This window comes from Tamandua tetradactyla, chromosome 4 (assembly GCF_023851605.1).
Source record: "Tamandua tetradactyla isolate mTamTet1 chromosome 4, mTamTet1.pri, whole genome shotgun sequence".
In the NCBI taxonomy this organism is placed as follows: domain Eukaryota; kingdom Metazoa; phylum Chordata; class Mammalia; order Pilosa; family Myrmecophagidae; genus Tamandua; species Tamandua tetradactyla.
The window spans coordinates 110,943,052-110,963,712 of record NC_135330.1 but is presented as its reverse complement, the minus strand read 5'-3'; the positions used below and the strand labels follow the sequence as shown (position 1 = coordinate 110,963,712).

Genomic DNA, 20,661 nt, shown 5'->3' with positions numbered 1-20,661 from the left:
GTATTGCTATCTTAACAATACTAATTCTTCCCATCCAGTAACACAGATATATCTCTAGTAATATCAGCCTTCTTCAATCTTTTTCAGTGACAAGATACTTTGTAGTTTTCAAGGTATTTTATTCTTTTTGATGTTTTTGTTAATGGAATGGTATTCTCAACTTAATTCTGGTATTATTCATTGCTAATATAGAGAAATACAGTTCGTATTTTTGTACTGATCTTGTATTATGCAACTTTGCTGAACTCGTTTATTATATGTTATAGATTTTTTCTTTTACAAAACTTGAGGATTTACTATATACAAGCTCATACTATTTGAAAATAGAGATAATTTTATCTTCCTTTCCAATCTGGACACCTTTTGCTTTTTTCTTTTTTTGCCTAATTGTCCTGGCTAAACTTTTGTAACATTTTGTAATAAAATTGGCAAGAAGAAAATTTTTCTTTTCTCATCTATTTTAAGGAGAATGTTCTCAGTCTATCACCATGATCTCAGATTTTTTTTTCATTTCTTTATCAGCTCAAGGAAGTTCTTTTATATTCCTACTTTGTTGAGAGTTTTTATCATAAAGTAGTATTGACTTTGTCAAACTCTTCTACATGACTACTGAAATTATCTTTTTTAGTCCTTTATTCTATTGATATGGTGGGTTACATTGACTAATTTTTAATATATTGAACCAGCCTTGCATTCCTGGGATAAACTTCACTTGGTCATGGTGGATAGACATTTCTCTATTTTGCTAGAATTGGTTTTCTAATATTCTGTTGAGGATTTTTGCACATATATTTATAAGGGATATTATTCTGTAGTTTTTTCTTATTGACGTTTTTTGTATGATTTTTGTATCAGGGAAATTCCAGACATATAAAATGAGTTGGAGAATATTATTTAATCTGTCTGGTCAGTTTATTTAAACAACATTATTTCATGAAATCTAGAATAGGAGATGAGATCTTGCTGTTCTGAACAAGTTAATGTAATTCCCATATACATTTTACAGTACCTTGGGGAGAAAATTAAAAAGAATATTTTCTCCTCATCTGTGTTTTTGTAAGAGTTTGTAAAGGATTGGCATTAATTCTCCTATAAAAGTTTAGTAGAATTCACCAGTGAAGCTATCCAGGCATGGGATGTTGTTTGTGGGACGTTCATTGATTATTATTGCAATATCTTTACTTGGTGTATATTAATTCATATTTTTTTCTTTCTTCTTGAGTCAGCAGTAGTATTTGAAGTATTTGTTCATTTCATCTAGGTTATCTAATATGTTGGCGTACAATTGTTCATAGCAGTCTCCTATAATCCTTTCTATTTGCATACAAGAGGGACGGCCTCAGTTTTATTCCTGATTTTAGTAATTTAAGTCTTCTCTTTATTTTCCTTGGTTAGCCAAGCTAAAAGTTTTTCAATTTTGTTAATCTTTTCAAAGAATCAGCTTCTGGATTTTTTGATTCTCTCTTTTATTTTTTTATTTGCTATTTCATTTATTTCATTTCTAATATTTATTTTCTTTCCTCTAAGGATTTGGGGTTTAGTTTCTTCTTCTTTTTTTCAATGTCTTAAGGTGAAAGCTTAGATAACTGATTTGAGATCATTATTATTTTTTAATATAAGCATTTAATGTCATAAATTTCTCTTTCAGCACTGCTTTAGTTGCATCCCATAATTTTTCATAAGTTATATTTATTTTGTTAATTTCAAAGTATTTTCTAACTTTCACTGTGATTTTTTATCTGAACCCACAGGTTATTTAAGATGATGCTGTTTAATTTCCATGTATTTCAATTATCCAAATTGACATCTTTCTATTTTTGACATCTAATTTTATCCCATTAAAGTTAGAAAACATGCTATGTTTAATTTCAATCCTTTTTAATTTACTTGCTTGTATTTGTTTTCCTTTACATCTAAATGAACACAGAGATACCTGAATATAAGTAATATCTGAAGTGATTTTCACATAGTAATAAATTGATTGATCACAAAGTTTTGGACGATTGTGTGTGTGTGTGTAAATTTGTGTGTGTGATCATTCATGTGTGTAAGGACATTTTTAACAATGAAAATATCCATATAGGCTGAATTTTTAAGAAGCATGTTTCATTTTTACATAGATACTGCTTTTTAATTTCCTCATTGGTTAAGCAAATACCAAGAAATGAGTTGGCTTAAACAATGGGAATTTATGGACTCACCATTTGGAGGCTAGAAGAACTCCAAATCAAGACATCATCAAAGCAATGCTTTCTTCCTAAAGACTGACATTCTGCAACTGGCTGGAAATGATCCTTGCTTGACCCTTGGCTTCTCAGCCACATGTTAATGCATGTGGCAGCCTCTCTTGGCCTCTCTCTTCTCTTCTGAGTTCCACTGATTTTCTGCTTCTTCCTTTCCATGGCTTTCTCTCCATCTGTCTGAATTTCATTCAACTTGTTTGGACTCCAGTAATAGGATTAAAACTCATCCTGATTGAGGTGGCTGCACCATAACTGAAATCACTTCATCAAAATGTCCTACGTACAATGGGGTCATGCCCACAGGAATAGATTAAGAACATAATTTACTTGGGTACATATCTCAAAAATAAAGCACCACCATATGATATAAAGTCATATTCTTTTAAAAATTGAATTGTCTGATGTCTTTCAAACTTCTTTTTTAATAATATTAGAATTGGATAATATTCTAATATTGGGTTCCCAGATGAGACTTCTCAAACATGAAGTTCCGTTGGCCCTGCTGTAATCCCCACTGTCAGGTTCCCCCACACACTCAAGAATTTGTAAACGCTGCAAGCCTAACCTACTTGAACAAAAATATTACTTTTCAGATTAAGGTTTTAAAGGCATCTCTTCAAATGACCTCCAGTGACGTCATTCTTGGATGCCAGATCTTTCTACACCAGATGTTTGTTGCCTCTGTCATTCATTCTTGATTTCTATGACTCCAGCCTCTGTAAGTCCTGTTGCCTTTCCCGACATTTTGTCTCCCTAATTTATTTTATTTTCTCAGATCTTAATCACTGACTAGTTGTTTAAAGTTCATTTTGCCTATAACTTGATTTGCAACTTATTTTTTATCAATTCAAATTAATTTTTTATATGACTTTGGTAGTGGCTGATGGTTCCTGTATGAATAAAAGCTGATTCTTTGTTTCTTCCTGTTCAGTGCTTATGTTCCCTTTGTGATTTATACTCTCACTTTTAGTAAGTGAGAGGACAGCAGCACATTATTGCTAACTTCTGTTTCTGAAGTCAGACTGAAAAGAGCCAAATATCAACTCCAAAACATAGAAGCTGTAAGCCTCTCTAGGCTTCAAGTTAATCTTCTTTGAAATGGAGGTCATGAGAGTACCTATCTCTCAGTGTTTTTTAATGAACTAATTAAGTAGTGCTTTAAACATTCTAGGTCATTAGTCAATATAGCATGGATTAAATGAATGAGATCAATGATTTCTGATTGGCACCAAAATAAAAGTAATATTCAGTTATAGTTCTTTGGCTCTCTTATTCACTATTCATTCAAAAGACAGTAGAGATCCAAAGATAAAACTAAATTACCAACCCTCAAGAAGTTTATTGATAAAGGCATGTAAACCAGCACTCAGAAAGCAGCATGTTGTATAGATACTGAGGAGAGATACAGATATTTATTCAATTAAAATCATACCCTATGTGTTGTATTTGGAATGAAAAGGAGGGAGAAAAGGCCAAAAGTATGTAAGAAAATTGTTAAATTTCAATTAACTTTAGAATTCCTTGGTGGGCTGGTAAAATTTCTGATAATCTAAATATGGATGAAATTGATAATATTTGACAAGGGAAGGAGAACTGGAAAATTCAACTTAATGTGGGAGGGTTAAAGCTATGTCTGAGATACTGGCTAAAATAATTTATGTTTTCAAATGATGGATTCAAATTAGCCACCTGAAATAATAAAATGCCAGCTATTATATTCTAATAATATATTTTTCAGTTTTCTGTAGCAGTGTCTTCATTCTAATTTGTAGGAATTATGTATTGCCCAATGATTTGAGCAACAGATTTTATACTGAAGATTTCCAAATGTATATAATTTTTAAAGAGATTAAACAATTCAATATAGTGTGGTATTGTGTAAAAGACACACAGGTAGAGCATTGATACATCTGACTTACTGTTTGACTAGAGAGATGGACTAGACAAAGTTGGAAATGCTCTGAAGAAAGTACAGAAGAACAAATAAAGAAATGAGAAGCTTAGTGAAGACTCAACAGTGAAATGGTCAAAGCATTGAACTTTTTAAAATAGTTTTATTCACAACCATACAATCCATCCAAAGTGTACAATCAATGGCTCTTGATATAATCACATAGTTATGCATTCACTATCACAATCAATTTGAGAACATTCTTATTGTTCAAAAAAACAAATACCCATATCTCTTACAATCCTTTGTAATTGACAGTTAGCTTTAGTATTGTACTTTTGTTACAACTGATGAAAGAATATTACAATGTTACTATTAACTATGGTCTTTAGTTTGCATTAATTGTACTAGTACCACATACCACCCCATTATTAGCACCTTATAATAGTGACATACATTTTTTCTAGTTCTTGTAAGAATTTTCCTATATTTGTACAAATAACCACAGAATTAAACTTCTGGAGTGAGTCAAAACATTTAGATTGGCAGTATGGTATTGTAAATATAACATTATTTTGGGATTACACAGACCTCCACTCAAAATCTCTTTGCCACTCTGTAAATTTGGACAAGTTATCCTGAGCTTCACCTGTAAACTGAGGTTAATAATAATAGCAGGTGGAATATAGAAAATGCTTATTATGGGCCAGAAACTGTGCCAAGCATTTTAGAGGGTTATTTGTGTTAATCTTGTCATATCTATTAAGCAGGTGCTAATATTTCCTTCATTTTCTAAATGAGGAGACTGAGATGTAGAAAAAGTCTGGAATACTAAACTGTGGGTACAAAGCATATAGGTGTTTTCATGGGCATTGGACACTGGTCACCTGATTTGAATTCCCACTTGCTCCAAAGCTTTTCATGATCTGAGTTCCACAACCGGAGGAATTAGTGGTGATCCTAATGGGTCTTCCTGTTACCTCAAAGACTTAAGGGATGACAGTGATCTTCTGCTAACTTTACCCAGTGTAAAGAAGAAGAGAACTGCTGCTCCATACATTTCTTCTTTCTTCATGCCTCATCCACCCTTGGCATCTTCATCTTTTTGTAAAAGCTGTGTACCTCTCCTCCTCATACTTCTAGTCATAATGGATTCTAAGATGTAGTTATTCACATAGCAAACCCCTTTGTCCTAGCCAAATCTTACCCTAGGACTTCCTTTCTACTTTCCATTTTTCAAAGCTGAAAATATGTTTTCTTCTCCTAAGAATTGTACCTCCTCTCTACATGTTCCTGTACAAGGCGTTTAGCAGTTGTAATCAGGAAATAACTTCTCTGGTTAAATATATAGCAAAGGGATTAAAGAAAGGGAAACAGAATCCTTGTTATCTTTTACAATAACAATCCCATTGCCAGGAATTTCATTACCCAAGGGTAAGCAATCATGTAAATCTATTAACACACTACTAAGTACAGAGTTAGGAATCCTTTGATAAACAGATGAGAGCTGGAGACACACCTCCCAGAAGTATATGACTCACATATACAAATGTTCACAGAAACTGACCTCCAGCGTAAAATCATCAAGATAATCATACAAGCTCAACACACAAAAATCAGTAGTGTTTTCATTTACTACTAATGAGCAATCTGGGGAAATCCCAAACAACATTCCAACAACTTACTTGGCAGAAATGGAAAAGTCAATTATCAAGTTTATTTGAAAATGTAAGGGGCCTCAAATAGCCAAAAACATCTTGAAATAGAAAAACAAAGTTGAGGGACTCACACTTTGAAGCATACTACAAAGCTACAGTAGTTAAAACATCATGGTATTAGCACAAGGATAGATACATTGACGAATGGAATCAAACTGAGAGTTCAGAAATAGACCCTCAATCTATGGCCAAGTGATACTTACTATGGATGTCAAGTCAACTCACTCGACTGGGAAAGAATAGTCTCTTCAATAAGTAGTGCTTGGAGAACTAGATATTCTTATGCAAAGGAAGGAGAGGACCCATACCTCACACCATATACAAAAATTAACACAAAATCAATCAAAGGCCTAAATGTAAGAACTAGGTCTATAAAACTTTTAGAAGAAAATATAGGGAAGCATCTTCAAGATCTTGTGGTCGGTAATGGTTTCTTATACTTTACACCCAAAACATAAGCAACAACAACAAAAAATAGATCAATGGGATTCCCTCAAAATTAAAAACTTGCACATTAAAGAACTCTGTCACAAAAGTGAAAAGACAAACTACTCAATGGGAGACAATAATAGAAAACCACATATCCAATAAGGATTTAATATACAGAATATAAAAAGATATCCCACAATTCAATAATTAAAAGACAACCCAATTTAAAAATGTGCAAAATACTTGCGTAGACATTTCTCCAGAGAGGAAATACAACTGGTTAAACAGCACATTAAAAGATGCTCAATAACATTTGCCATAGGGAAATGCAAATCAAAATCACAAGGAGATTCCATTTCATATCCACTAGAATGGCAACTATTAAAAAAATTATAAGTGTTGGAAAGGACATGGAGAAATAGGAACATTCATTCAATGTTGATGCGAATGTAAAATGGTATAGCTGCTGTGGAAGACATTTTGGCTATTCCTCAGGAAGCCAAGCACATAATTACCAAACGACTCTGCAATTCCTCTCCTAGGTATATTCCCAGAAGAACTGAAAGCATGGACTCAAACCGATATTTTCACATTGATGTTCATAACAGCAATACTGCCAAAAGACAGAAGCAACCCAAGTGTCAATTAACTGATGAATGAATCAATAAAATGTAATAATGTGATATATACATATGATGGGATATTAAAAAGGAATTAAGTCTTGATGTCTGCAACAACATGGATGAAACTTGAGGACATTATGCTGAATGAAATAAGGCAGACACAAAGGACAAATTTGTTTGATTTCACTGTTTTGAACCAATTATAATTGGCAAACACATGGAGTTACAGTCTAGAATATAAGTTACCAGAAGATAGATTGGGAATGGGAAGTTGATGCTTAACTTGTACAGATATTTTATATAGCCCGATTGTAAAGGTTTGGAAATGGGTGGTCATGATGGTGGCATGTTGTTCTGAGCATAGTTAGCACTCACAATAGGTGAATGTTAGGTGAATATGGGTAAAAGAGGAAACTTTAGGGATGTATTTTACCAGAATAAAAATGTAAGGATATAACATAGGACTGTACAACACAGGGAACGCTATAATAGACAGACTATAGTTAATAGTGCAAGAGTAATCTTTCATGTATCATAAATGTATGACATTAATGCAAGGTGTTAATATTAGGGAGGTATTTTGGAAAATATATAAACCTAATATAAACTATGGATAATAATTAATATGATTTTAATAATCTTTCATCAATTGTAGTAAATGGAACCACTGCTTTAAAAAATAGCAGAATTGTTTTAAACAGTATTATATACAATTATTAACAAAAAATTCCACACTCACACAATGTGTTGGTGGTGGGTGGGGTGTGGGAATCCTGTATTTTATGCAGGATTTTTCTGTAAATGCACAACTTCTCTAACAAAACAATTAAAAAAAGAAATAAAAACTTTATATGGGAAGATAAGGGACCACAAATAGTCAAAATTATCTGGGAAAACAACATATTTGGACTCACATTTCATGCTTTAAAATTTATTGTAAAGCTACTGCAATTAGAATAGCATGGTACTAATAAAAGAACAAACAGGTAGACCAATGGGCCAAAGTGAGATTTCAGAAATAAACCCATACATGTATGGCCAATTCATTTTTCACAAGAGTGCAAAGTCCACTAAATGGGGAAAGAATGACCTCTTCAACAAATGGTGCTGGGAGAAATGGATATTTACATGCAAAAGAGTGAAGGTAAACTCCTACCACACACCTCATACAAAAATTAACTGAAAATAAATGAAGGTCCTAAATATAAGAACAAAACTATAAGACTTCAAGAAGTAATCAAAAGGAAGCATCTTAAGGAAACTGTATTAGATGATGATTTCTTAGACGTTATACCAAAAGTATGATCAACAAAAGAAAAACTAAGTAAATGGGGTCTCATTAAAATTGAAACTTTTGTACATCTATAGACTTGTTCATGAAAATGAACAGAAATTTTACAGAATGGGAGAAGATATTTGGAAACCACAAATTTGATAAGCACTAAATCTCCAAAATATATAAGGAAATTATACAACTCAACAACAGAAAGGCAAATAACTCAATTTAAAAATAGGCAAAAAATCTGAATAGATGTTTCTCCAGAGAAGATATACAAATGGCCAATAAGCACATGAAAAGATGGTCAACATCATTAGCCATTTGGGAAATGTAAATCAAATCCACAATGAGATGCCATTTGATATCCTGTAGAACGGATATTAGTTTTTTAGAAAAACAGAAATAGTAAGTTTTGGAGAGGAAGTATAGAACTAGAATACTTGTTCATTGTTGATAGGAATGTAAAATGGTGCAGCTGCTGTGGAAAACAGTTTGGTGGGTGTTCAGAACATGAAGTATAGAATTATCATATGATCTGGCAATCCTACCTCTAGATAAATACCCAAAAGGACTAAAAGCAGGGACTCAGATATTTTCATATCAATGTTCATAGAGGCATTCTTTCTAATTTCTGAAGATAGCAGCAATGCATTTGACCATCAACTGATGAATGGAAAGACAAATGGTGATATGTTGATATACACCTACAATGGAATATTGTTCAGTCATAAAAATAAATGTCTTTCTGACATGAATTAATTTTGAAGATGTCAACAAAATGTTAAGTGAAATAAACCAGACATTGGAAGGAAAAATATTTTATGATCTCAGTGATATGAAATAATTAGAATATGCAATTTATAGTCAGAAATTAGAATACAGGTTACCCAAGGGCCATAATGGAGTGTAGGGAATAGGGAATTCATGCTTGATTGGTACAGAGTTTCTGTTTGGGGCAATGGAAACCTTTTGGTAACGGATGGTGGAGATGGTTCTTCAATACTGTAAATGTAATTACATCATTGAATTGCACATTTGAAAATAGTTAAAAAGGGGATTTTTTAGTTTTATATATATTATTAGTTGTTTTATATATATATATATAAAACTAGAATAATTTCTTCTAAATTATGGGATTATACAACACAAACAGTGAACCCTAATGTAAACTATGGACTAAAATTAATAGTATAAGTACAATAATATTGTTCCATCATTTAGAACAGGAGTATTACACTACTTCAAAGTGTTAAAAATAGGGAGAACTGTGTGTAAGGTGATATGTGGGAATGCGGTATTTTCTACATGATTTTTCTGTAAACCTAAAAAAAACTAGGGAAATCTAAGAAAACTAAGGAAAAATGCATTCCCTTTGATTCTAAATTCTTTCCTTGAAAAATTGTTGCCCTTTCCTGTTTGTCACCAGAAATCTCCAGCAGCCATCTTGGCCAGCTCAGGAAATGTGTCTGATTGGATTACAAACTACTCCAGGCACTTGATTTCCCAACATCTGCTTGCAAGTATTTTGGGATATAATCTATTTTTCCTGACTTGCTTTTTCTCTCAATTTTGGTGAAAACAAGTCAGATGAACTGCTATGGATATAAATGTTAAGCATTCTGTATGCCATTATTTTCACTGTGGTATGTAATCATCAACATTCATCAGAAGCTCTGAACCCCTGGAAACTACATCTTCTACAATGAAAATAATAAAAGGAACTAGTATTCAATACATTTGGACCATTTAAGGGTTATGCCCTCAACTGGAACCAAATGAAGACAAACTTGAAGAGGATCAGTACCTTTTATACAGCAGAACCATGCAAAATGGTTCCTCAGAAACAATTTAAATAGGCTTGGTCCATTGAATAATGCATTATGTTTATTTTATTTGATTTTTTTCCATCATTTATTTCATAAAACACTAAAAAAATCTGATTTAAGTCTTCCTTATCTCTAGCTGTTTAACCAGTGCAGCGAATTAGGGCACCTGTGTCAGACAAATATTTCAAACAATTGTCTATAATTGCCTCTGCTTTGTAAAGATCCATTCATTTCTCAAAGCACCTGAATGAAACTGCTTTTGCTAAGGTCATCAGTGGCCTGCTTTTTGTATGTCTTAATGAACATGCTTAAGTCTTAGTCTTATTCTTATTGGACCTCTTTGATATGCTTGGCCTTGGTTACCACTTATTTACCTTTCCCATCTTCCGGAAGCCTTCTCTTCCTTTGATGTCCTGGTTCATCTAAGATGTCTCTGTATCTCTTTCCTGCCTTCTCTGTTGGTTTCTATTATGTGGCCCATCCTTAACTGTTAGTGTTCCCCCAATTTAATCCTTGGCTCACAGCTTTTATGATGCTGTATATTCTTCTTGGGTGATCCCATACTGTTTTTCTAGTTTGAATTAATACCTACATGCTCCAAAAGGTTACATTTCAATTCAAGGAATTTCACACCCCTGCTGCTGCAAGGTTCAGATACATATATCCCAAAATGTATCTTGACTTGTCTCATAAGAATCTCAAATTCAATATATCCCAAATTAAAGTTGTCATCATCTCATGTATACCTACTCTCCTCTCACTGTCTCTATATCAGTGCCACCATCATTTGCCCAGTCACTCAATCTAGCAACCTAAAAAGTAGTCTACAACTCCTGTTTCTGTCACATACCAGATCTAAAAACTTTGCCCAATTTTATCAGACAAAGGTCTCAAATCCATCCTTTGTCTTCAACTTGGCCCCTTTTACTATACCATATTTCAAACCCTCCTTTTTGCCTGCACTATAACAGCTCCCCAATTCATTTCCTTACCTCTAGTTTTATCATTTCTTGAATAAGCTACACAGAATAGAAAGACAGTTCTTCCATGGCACCCCATTCCCTCTAAGATAAACCATAAATTCCACCGCTTAGCCAGCAAAGACTTCTATGATCTGGCCTCCTGACACCTGGCCACCTTCACCTCTGCTTCTACTTTCATTCAACTGTATGTGGATACTTGAACCCTCCATGTTGATATTCTCTCCATGGTTACACAGCTCCTACACACCCCTCTCCTCACTTCAGTGGGTGCCAGCCCCTTTTCCATTTTTATCAATTATCTTCTCTTTTAAGAAATCTTCTCTGCCCTACCACCTGGTTTGTGTTAGACACCTATCCTCTATATTCCTAAGAATACCCCATGCATATCTCTATTACAACATCCAATACATTTTATTATAAGTATGTATGCATTTATCCCTCTCTCCCTCTACTTTGAACCATGAGGGCAGTGGCTGTTTACAACTCATCTTTGTATACATGGTGCCCGATGCTTAGTAAACCTTCAATAAATATCTGCTAATTGAATTAATTAATGAATGGTGCTTCTAAATTGCTGCAGTTTCAATCAAATGCACTTGAGCAAAATATCCCCACTTCCTCTTTCATTCTACCTGCATATACATCTTCTAAATCTTTCAGGAGTAAATTAGATAAATCCTCACCATCATCATCATCATCATCATCATCATCATCATCATCATCATCATCAAATAATAATAATAATATTGACTAGAATGTCTGGGTACTCACTAGCTGCTATGTGCCATGTTAAGTGCTCTATATGCCAAGTTCTTACTTACCCTGAAAATAAGTTGATAAAGTCCTATTATCATCTTCCCTTTACTTAAAAGAAATCTGAGATCATTTCCCAAAGTCACACAACTAGTTGAAGGTGGAGCAGTGATTTGAACCCACCTCAATTGACTCTACTGTCTTTCTTATTGTCATTAAAAACATTGAGTGGCTACAAAAGAGCTGATGGGAACTGACAAATAAAAGTTTTCAGAGAAGAAACTTTGCTTTGAGACTTGAATATTGAGTAGGAGCTCCCCCAGGGAAAGACATACACAAAGGAATCCCAAGCAGGAAAATAAAATTGTGTGGACTAAAGTTCAGAGAGAAGGAAGAGTTTGGAATGAATGCTGGAATGCTCAGGGAAGTGTGAAGAGTTTCTGGACCATAGGCTATGGAAGGGTATTGACAGGAAAGGGGGCAGGAGAGGTGAGCTGGCTCTGATGCTGGAGACTGAACTAAGAAGTTGAGACTTTATCCAGAATCGGGAACCAGGACAGGTTTTTAATCACATGCACACCTTAGACCCCTAGGAATGTTTGCCAATGTCATGACATCTCCAGGCATCGTGATCACAGAGAGACACATATCCAAACATAAAGTCCACTGAAACTCAGCTTTCTATGGCACATGGATGTCTGACTTATTCAGAAAAGTGCATGATGGATTGAAATGAGGACACACTACATGTCAAGACCCCAACACTTGCATTGTTGAGTCTGTTTTCTTATCTTTCCATATGTCAACATATTCCTTGACAAGTGCTTCAGGTTGCTCTATTTATATATATTTGGTCTCTCCACCTAGATGTGACAAATGCCAAAGGAGAAAAATTTGTTTCTATTTGTTTTGTTTATATCAAAATGCTTCTCATGTCGCTCTGAGCAAAGGAATCACAGAATAAATGCTTCCTTAATAACTTAATGGCATACTGTCAACAGTACATTTTCTGGAAGGCATAGGATTGCTGATCTTAATCTTTCTTTGCAAGGGAACTATTGAGATAAAAACAATTCTTCCTTCTGTGCTATACATGTTAAATATAGTTTAAATCAAACTTTGATTTGCCAGGAAGTTAATCATCCATAATTTGAGATTTTTGTCACTTCACAAAAATAAAGCTTAGGTAATATTGCTATTACTGTGGTCAGAAATGTGGCATCCTTTGTATTTCATGTGGATTTCCAAGCCATTGTGATGTGTTCTTTTACATGTGTTTATTGTGCACATGGCTTTTTAAATAAGAAATGGCCAGTGTGTGAGTGTGTGTGTGACGTATACGTGTACAGACGTCACCACACATGAGGCTTGAGGCTTTTGTGCAGGGCAATGACGACTACCGATTGAATTTCATGGACTCTAACCCACAAGCCTCTTCTCCATTTTTAAAAAAGAATTGGCTATTAAGCAATGACAGCTTTTAATGTTGAGTTCTATAATTACTGTGAAGTCCCTTTTAACAGCTGTGTTTTCTGTATGTGTATTTTTAGCAGGAGTGCTTATAAAAGCAGAGCTACGTGTCCTGCCCAAAGCCCTCTCTCTACCTGAAGCCATCAATTTTTCTGTCTCCTTTACTCCATAAACAGCCATTCCATCTCCCCTGTAGGGAAATGTTGATCTTAAAGTATCTTATTTTAAGCAGCTGGGTAGAGTCACTCAACGTTCTTCCTTAATGAGACACTTCCTGGAAAAGTGGGCAAAAAAAGATTTCTGGGTGGTGAGTGTTGCATGGATGTCTGAATTTTGATGGATATTATGTTTGGATATGTGTTTCTCTGTTTGTGATTTCTATGCCTGGGGATGTCAGGATGTTGCCCAACATTCTTAAAAGGCTTTACCTCAGTGCTGTCAACCTAACCTCACTTTTCCAGTCATCGAGCATTTACAGGATGCCAGTTATGTGTAAGAAAAAGAATAAAATCTTGAGCCATGCCCTCACTGTGTTTGCAGTGCAGTGTGGGAAACAGCAAGCAAATGGAAATTGTATGATATTACATGGCAAATGCCATAACTAACTATCCACTGAGTACTGAGGGAACCAAAAAGAGGCCACTGAGAACCTTGCGAGTATCAGAAAAAAACACCTAGATGAGCAACCTGTGAATAAAGGGCTTAGAAAATCTCACCTTTCTTAGAACTGAAACCCTTCAACCCAGCCATTCCTACTCTATGCTGCTTCTAGATCCTTCCATAATCCTGCACAAATGATTGCTCAATTTGAATGGGAGAATCTGTCATATTGAGCTATTCATTTAATTAAATTTTATCTATTTTATTTTAAAAGAAAAGCTAATGGCAGTTATTTAACAAGCATCCAGTGAGCAAGTATTGTTCGCTTAGTGTCTGGGCTATAAAAATGCGGAAGACACAGATTTGGCACTCAGGGAACTTTCTCAGGTAACAAAGAAAAACTCAGATAATTAGTCATTAATGTATAAACACTACACTTATGGTATAAACAGGTGTTGACAGGATCACAGAGAAAGTCCATGTAATCCAATGGCGTTCAAGGTGGGAAATACAAGAGGTGGGAGAGCCAAGAAAGTCTCCATGGATGAGGCAACAGTTGAATGAGTAGGTTAAATAGAATTAACCAGAAGCAGGGAGGAGCTTTCCAGGAAGAACTGACAGGAACAGACAAAGCCAAGTAGGTTAGAAACAACTCGGGGTATGGGGGGAGCATCAGAGGGTGTGGTGAGAGCTGCAGGGGATGTTAGAGTTGGTGAGATTTAGGGCAAAAGGCAGAGAATAATTAGAAATGAGGCCTGCAAGGTAGGCAGGGATGGGGTTATGTAAAGCTGTGGTTTCATAAGTTTATGCTGATGTAGCCAGTACTCCTCAAATCTCACAGGCTTGAAATAATAGGGTATATTCCTGACTCAAGTTGTACATCAGTGCTGGGTCAGACCACTGTTGCTCTCTCTGCATGCATCAGCTTCTCTCCAGGATCAAAGCTGAATGGGCATCCCCATTTGAGACATTACTAGGGCCAAGGGATCTGGTAGTAGAACTACACAATGATGCAGCTTCTGTACCAGTGTGGCCCATGCCCCTACCATTCACATTTCACTGACCAAAGCAAGACAGACCTCCACACCTGAAGACAGAGGGACAAGGAAAAATAATTTTCTCACAGGAAGACAAGGCAAATTATTATTGTTGTTCTCTTTACTCAGCCCACTACAGCCTAAAATGCTAAATTAGAAGCATAGTGATGGCAAGGAATATCCAAAGATAATGTGAGTAGATATTGTGATAGGGATCCCATTATGAAGTTACTTACAGATCAGTGGGGTGTACAGCAAGTATAAGCGATAAAAGTAAATGGTCAGTAAAAAGGATGCCTAAATTAGATTGTGTGTCAGTGAAGATTTCCAGAAAAAGCCAAGCTTGAATTGAATCTTGAAGTCTGAGATAACATTAGCTGGGTGTGAAGGGGGCTTAGGGTATTTGAAGCAAACAAAATGGCACATGAAAAGACAAGGAAGTGTGAAACAGATTTTTTCAGGTTTAGAAAGTTTCCTTACAGTCCTAGCATTTCTGACAGCCTTCTAAAAAATTATAGCCATCAAAATTTATCCCATGATTTTTCTATAGCTTTGAGACAATAGTAAAATTATTCCCCTTTAGTCTGTTATGTGACAATTTCTTTGATAGGTTTTCCACCCTTAAATAATTTTTGAATTCCGACTTGGTTGTGATTTCACCTTTAAATTCACAGTGTCCTCAGATAAAACTTTATACAGAATTGTGAAATCTATGTTCAAAAATGCACTAGGCCTAGATTTTTTTTTCCTTATGCTCTCTTTAACCATTATTGGAATCAAGTTTGCATCTCAAAAATGAATTGAACAGTGGCCTCTCTATTTTCCGAAACAACTACAAAAATGGGTATGATCTTTGGTTATTTTTCCATTGTCATTTCTCATTTTGTGTATTTCCATGTCTACTGTTTTTTTCTTATTATTTCTTTCAGTGTTTCTCAATGCAGGTTGCACATGAAAATCATCTGCGGATGATGTCCACATTACTCAAGTCAATAAAATTTAAAATTAATAAATTCAAAAGTTTCTGGGGGGGTGCAAGGGTAGTTCAGTGGTAGAATTCCTGCCTGCCATGTGGGACACCAGCAATCAATTCCAGGTCTTTGCACTTACCAAAACAAACAAATAAGCAAAACAAAGAAATAAACAAACAAAAACTTATCAAATGATGCTACAATCACAGGATACTGACATGGAAAAATAATGAAATGTGAGCCTACCATATAGCATACAAAAAAAAAAAGTTCATTCATTTCTCAGTGTCTGCTCACATGGAAAAAAACATTTCAGTTACTCTACAAGACCCCACTGGATACTGGTGACTAGAGTGCCTTAACTTGCCTTCAGCTTGCTTGACTAGACACGCTTTTCCCTGACTTCAGGTCCCTGGCCTACCTCTCACCCTGACCCTCAGAGGCTCCTAACTTGGTAGTTCCTTAGCCCCTTATAGGCTCCAGATGGCCTAATTATTGCAAAGAAAATGTTCCAAACCAAGCCATTCTAATTGCAACCTGGGTCAATCATTCACCGACTCTAATGGTCAACCCCCTTTGCTACGGTCCAGTGCTTTGCCTCCAATCCACTCCTTGTTTCAATGGAGTTGAGTTCTATTCTCTCTCCCCTAGCTTGGGAGCTAGGAATGAAGTCATCTTTACCTGTGTCACATTACCTGGTACAATTTTTTTCTGTGACAGTGGCTATGCAAATGCTACCTTCATTTAACTCTTCTTCTATGGAGTATGGAGGGCACCATCCTTACAAAGTAACTAGAAGATCTGTTGCTGCTCCCAAGTTCTGGCTTCACCTAGATTGAGCAGCTGTGGTGAACTGGCCCCAGGATGCCAGGTCAGTTTGGCCCTAGGCACAAGACACAGTTGGAGGGCTCCCTTGTTATCTCCATCAGCACCACTAGGTAGACGGCATCTTTGAGTTGGAACTTGTTGGCCTAAGAAGATAGCAAGGAAAAACCCTTTTAACTAAGTAATTCAAAAACCTTCACCTGAGCAATACCATTGTGTTTTACCAAGGGATTTTCTTAAATGGCAACACAGACACTCAAAAAGTTCATAGGAGAACCAGCATTTAAAAATCGCTATTTTGTTTTAAAAAGAGAAAGTAGGACAGAAGGCAAATTTAAAAATTAAAAACAGTAGACTTCCAAAAAAAAAAAAAAAATCCCAGGGGGATTTCTCAATATAGGAAGTGTGGATATTCTTGACCTAATTCCTGTCTAGCACTTTTTGGCACAGTTTTCCCCACCACCCCTCCCCCAGCCCATTGCTAAGGAGTGATCATTTGCATAATTAAAATGCTTGACAGGGATGCTGGGAAAGCAGTACAAGGCATGAACTGTGCCAAGTATTCTTCAAATGCTATCCTTGCCCACATCACCATTATACAGGGGAAAACACTAAATCATTTGAAGAGGAACTGGAAGCTGTATTCTAATATTCAAAATGCCTATGGTATATATTTTATGAACTCCAGAGGCTTACAATGGGTCCAGAAGCCTGAGAGCAAAAAGAAAGGGTGCCCAGCCCTGGAGAAATAAGATGATGAATAAGAAATAAAACAAAATTGAAATGCATTTTGTCGTTCTTCGAGCTGTTTGCGGCTGACCCCTATATATATAAGGACTTAATTCTTTCTGTGGTAGGCCTGACATGTCCCATAAAATTCTGGCCACCAAATTCACTAGTTTGGGTAGTTTACCCTCATGAAATTACTCCTAAAGTGCCCATAACTTATCTGATGGTTGATGACTAACAAGCATATATATTGGCAAGAATTTTTTGCTAATTATTTGTTTTTAATTTTTATTTTCAGAGCACTGCGGAATAAAATTAATTTTGGGTAGGGATGAATTCTCAATACTAAAGGAATAGTCTCAAGCACCTAAAGGTTGACCTGAAGGAACATTGCTACATAATACTTCAGGCTTGAAGCTGCTGTGGGAAGAAAGCAAAAACTTTGCCTTTTGTTATGCCTGGCCTTAGGTTGGGTCTGCTAATGTTTCCAAACAACAGATGGTTCGCTCTTAATAATATTAAAGGGGAAAAGCTAGTAAAATACTGATGAACCCATGTGTGAATTGGGGCACCAGTGGGTTATGATAGGTGTGTTGGTTTGAAGCTGTTTTGTATCCCCAGAAAATATTGTTTTCTTTAAATCCATTCCTATGGGTGCAGACCCATTGTGAGTGAGATCTTTTTATTAGGTTATTTCAACTGAAATATGACCCACCCCATTCAAAGTAGATTTTAATCCTCTTATTGGAATCATTTAAAGAGGATGAAAGGCAGACAAAGACTCACACAGAAGCCAAGAGAGACAGAAGCTAAAAGAAACACACATACTCTCAGGGAGGAAGCCACTGAAAGCAGGGGCTAGAATCAACAAAATCTGGGAGAGAAGGACCAGCAGTTATTGCCATGTACCTTGCTAACTGTGCTGGTTTGAAACAGTTGTGTTCCCCAGAAAAGCCATGTTCTTTAATCCTGATTCAACATTGCATGGTGGAATCTTTCTTATTAAGCTGTTTCCATGGAGATGTGGCCCACCCAATTGTTGGTGGGACTTTTGATTAGGTGGTTTCCATAGAGATGTGTCTCCACACATTCAAGATGTGGTCACTTACTGTAGTCTTTTAAGAGGGAACCCTTTGGAAAAAGCTTCAGAGCTGACACAGACATGAGACCTTTGGAGATGCAGAAGGAAAATGGCCCAAGGGAAGCCTTTTGAAATGAGAAGCCAGAAAAGAAAGCTGGCAGATATTGTAATGTGACTTCCCAGATGACAGAGAAACCCTGAACTTCATCAGCCTTTTCTTGAGTCAAGATATCTTTATCTGTATGTCTTAGTTTGGACATTTTTATGGCTTTAGAACGGTAAACTCCAATTTAATAAATTCTCTTTTTAAAAGCCATCCATTTCTTGTGTATTTTATTCCAGGTACTTTAGGAGACTAATATGGATTTGGTACCAGAAGTGGGGTGTTGCACTTTGCAAATACCAGGTATATTGGAAAAGCTTTTTAAGAGGAAGATTCTGGAAATGTTGTGAAGAACTTGATAGAGAAAGCCTGAATTGCTTCAAACACACTGTTGGTAGAAATGTGGACTCTAAAGATAGCTCCAATGAGGCTTGAAACAGAAATGTCATTTTTGTGCCATTGCAAACTGGAAGGAAAGGAATCCTTGTTTTAAAGTGGCAGAGAATATGACCAAATTGTGTTCTGGTTTGCCTGGAAGGCAGATTTTAAGAGCCATGAACTTAGATATTTAGCATAAGAAATTTCCAAATTAAATGTGGAAAATGCAAACTGGTTCACCTTGCAGCTTATAGTAAATGTGACAGGAAAGGGACAAGTTGAGAACTGAACTCTTAGGTACAAAGAAACCAGAAATTGATGGTCTGGAAAACTCTGGGTTTCCAGAAAGTGAAATCCCAGAGAATAGGGCCCCAAAGAGGATTTAAACAAACATGGAGCCAATTAGCCTTACAGGATAAGCCAGGACTGGAGATGGTGTTATCCAGAAAGGATTTGTGAAAAGTCCGATTGTCTGATGGATATGTTCCTGGCATACTGCATAGAAAACCAATAAGAGTGTTGTGGGATCTGTATAAATGGAAACACTGCCAGTCTGGACTAAAAAGAACAGAAAATAGACAAATTGAAGGAAAAATAATTTCAGAGGCAGAACGATGGAAGCTAAGGTCTGAAGCCAGGAAGACTCTGGCCAGGAGGGGGAACCCAGCCATGCACTTGGAGAGGGTGTGTTTGCCCTGAAGATAGAGGCTGAACCTTCCACTTAGCTGTTCAGGAACAGTTTTGGCACCCAAGGCCTTGGAGAGAGTGGAACACATTCCTTGGTCATTGGGGAGAGCCTTGCTGCTACCCCATTGTTCTGAGGAGGTTGAGTGTGTGCCCCACAGGGAGCCAGGGGCCTGCCCATTGCTTGGAGAGAGTGGAGCTGAAAAAAGGTGGCGTCCCCAATGTCCCTCAAAGTTTCAAGCCTCAATCCAGTGTTTGGAGAGAGTAGGGCCACTGCGAAGGCCCTTGGAAAGGGTGGGACTGTTGCTTTCTAAAGTTCTGAGGATAAACGAGTCTCAGAATTTGAAATCTAATAGAGTTTGCCCTGCTGGTTTTAGGAACTGTTTGGGACCTTTGACCCCTATTTTGCTTCCAATATCACTCTATGGAAGTGGGAATATGTATCCTGTAACTGTTTCTCCTTTATAACTTGGCAGTAGATAACTTGAGTTTTACAGTTCAGCCAGAGGAGAATTTTGCCTTAGGGCAGACAATGCCTGTAACTGATTTTGATGAGATTTTGTACTGGTTTTGACTTTGTATTCTATTTTCATTTTTACTGAAATGGTTTAAGGCATTGTGATATTGTGATGGAATGAATGTATTTTTTTTATAAGGAAAAAACATATCTTTTTCTTGGGGTCCAGAGGGTGGAAGGTGCCAGTTTAAGACTACCCCAGAAAAGTCATGTTCTTTAATCCTGATTCAATATTGCAGGGTGCAATCTTTTTTATTAAGTTGTTTTCATGGATATGTGACCCACCCAATTGTGGGTGAGACTTTTGATTAGGTGGTTTCCATGGAGATGTATTTCCACCCATTCAAGGTGGGGTCACTTACTGGAGTACTTTAAGAGGGAACCATTTTGGAAAAAGCTTCAGACCTCACACAGACACAAGACCTTTGGAGATGCAGAAGAGAAACACTCTTGGGAAAGCCTTTTGAAATAAGAAGGCAGGGGTAAAAGCTAGCAGTGACATTGCCATGAACCTTCCCAGC

The 20,661-nt window shown here is 36.2% G+C and overlaps 1 long non-coding RNA gene across 4 annotated transcripts in view; it reads right to left on the bottom strand.

Annotated features, from left to right (window-relative positions):
- Positions 1–18,387, bottom strand: part of LOC143679273 (uncharacterized) — a 208,415-nt gene extending 190,028 nt beyond the window's left edge. For all 4 annotated transcript variants that reach the window (XR_013173626.1, XR_013173625.1, XR_013173627.1 and 1 more), the window contains exons 1-2: positions 18,287–18,387; positions 16,562–16,794 (exon numbers count right to left, since the gene is read on the bottom strand). This is a non-coding gene — a long non-coding RNA (uncharacterized LOC143679273). The remainder of the gene's footprint in view (positions 1–16,561; positions 16,795–18,286) is intronic.
- Positions 18,388–20,661: the final 2,274 nt, after the last annotated feature.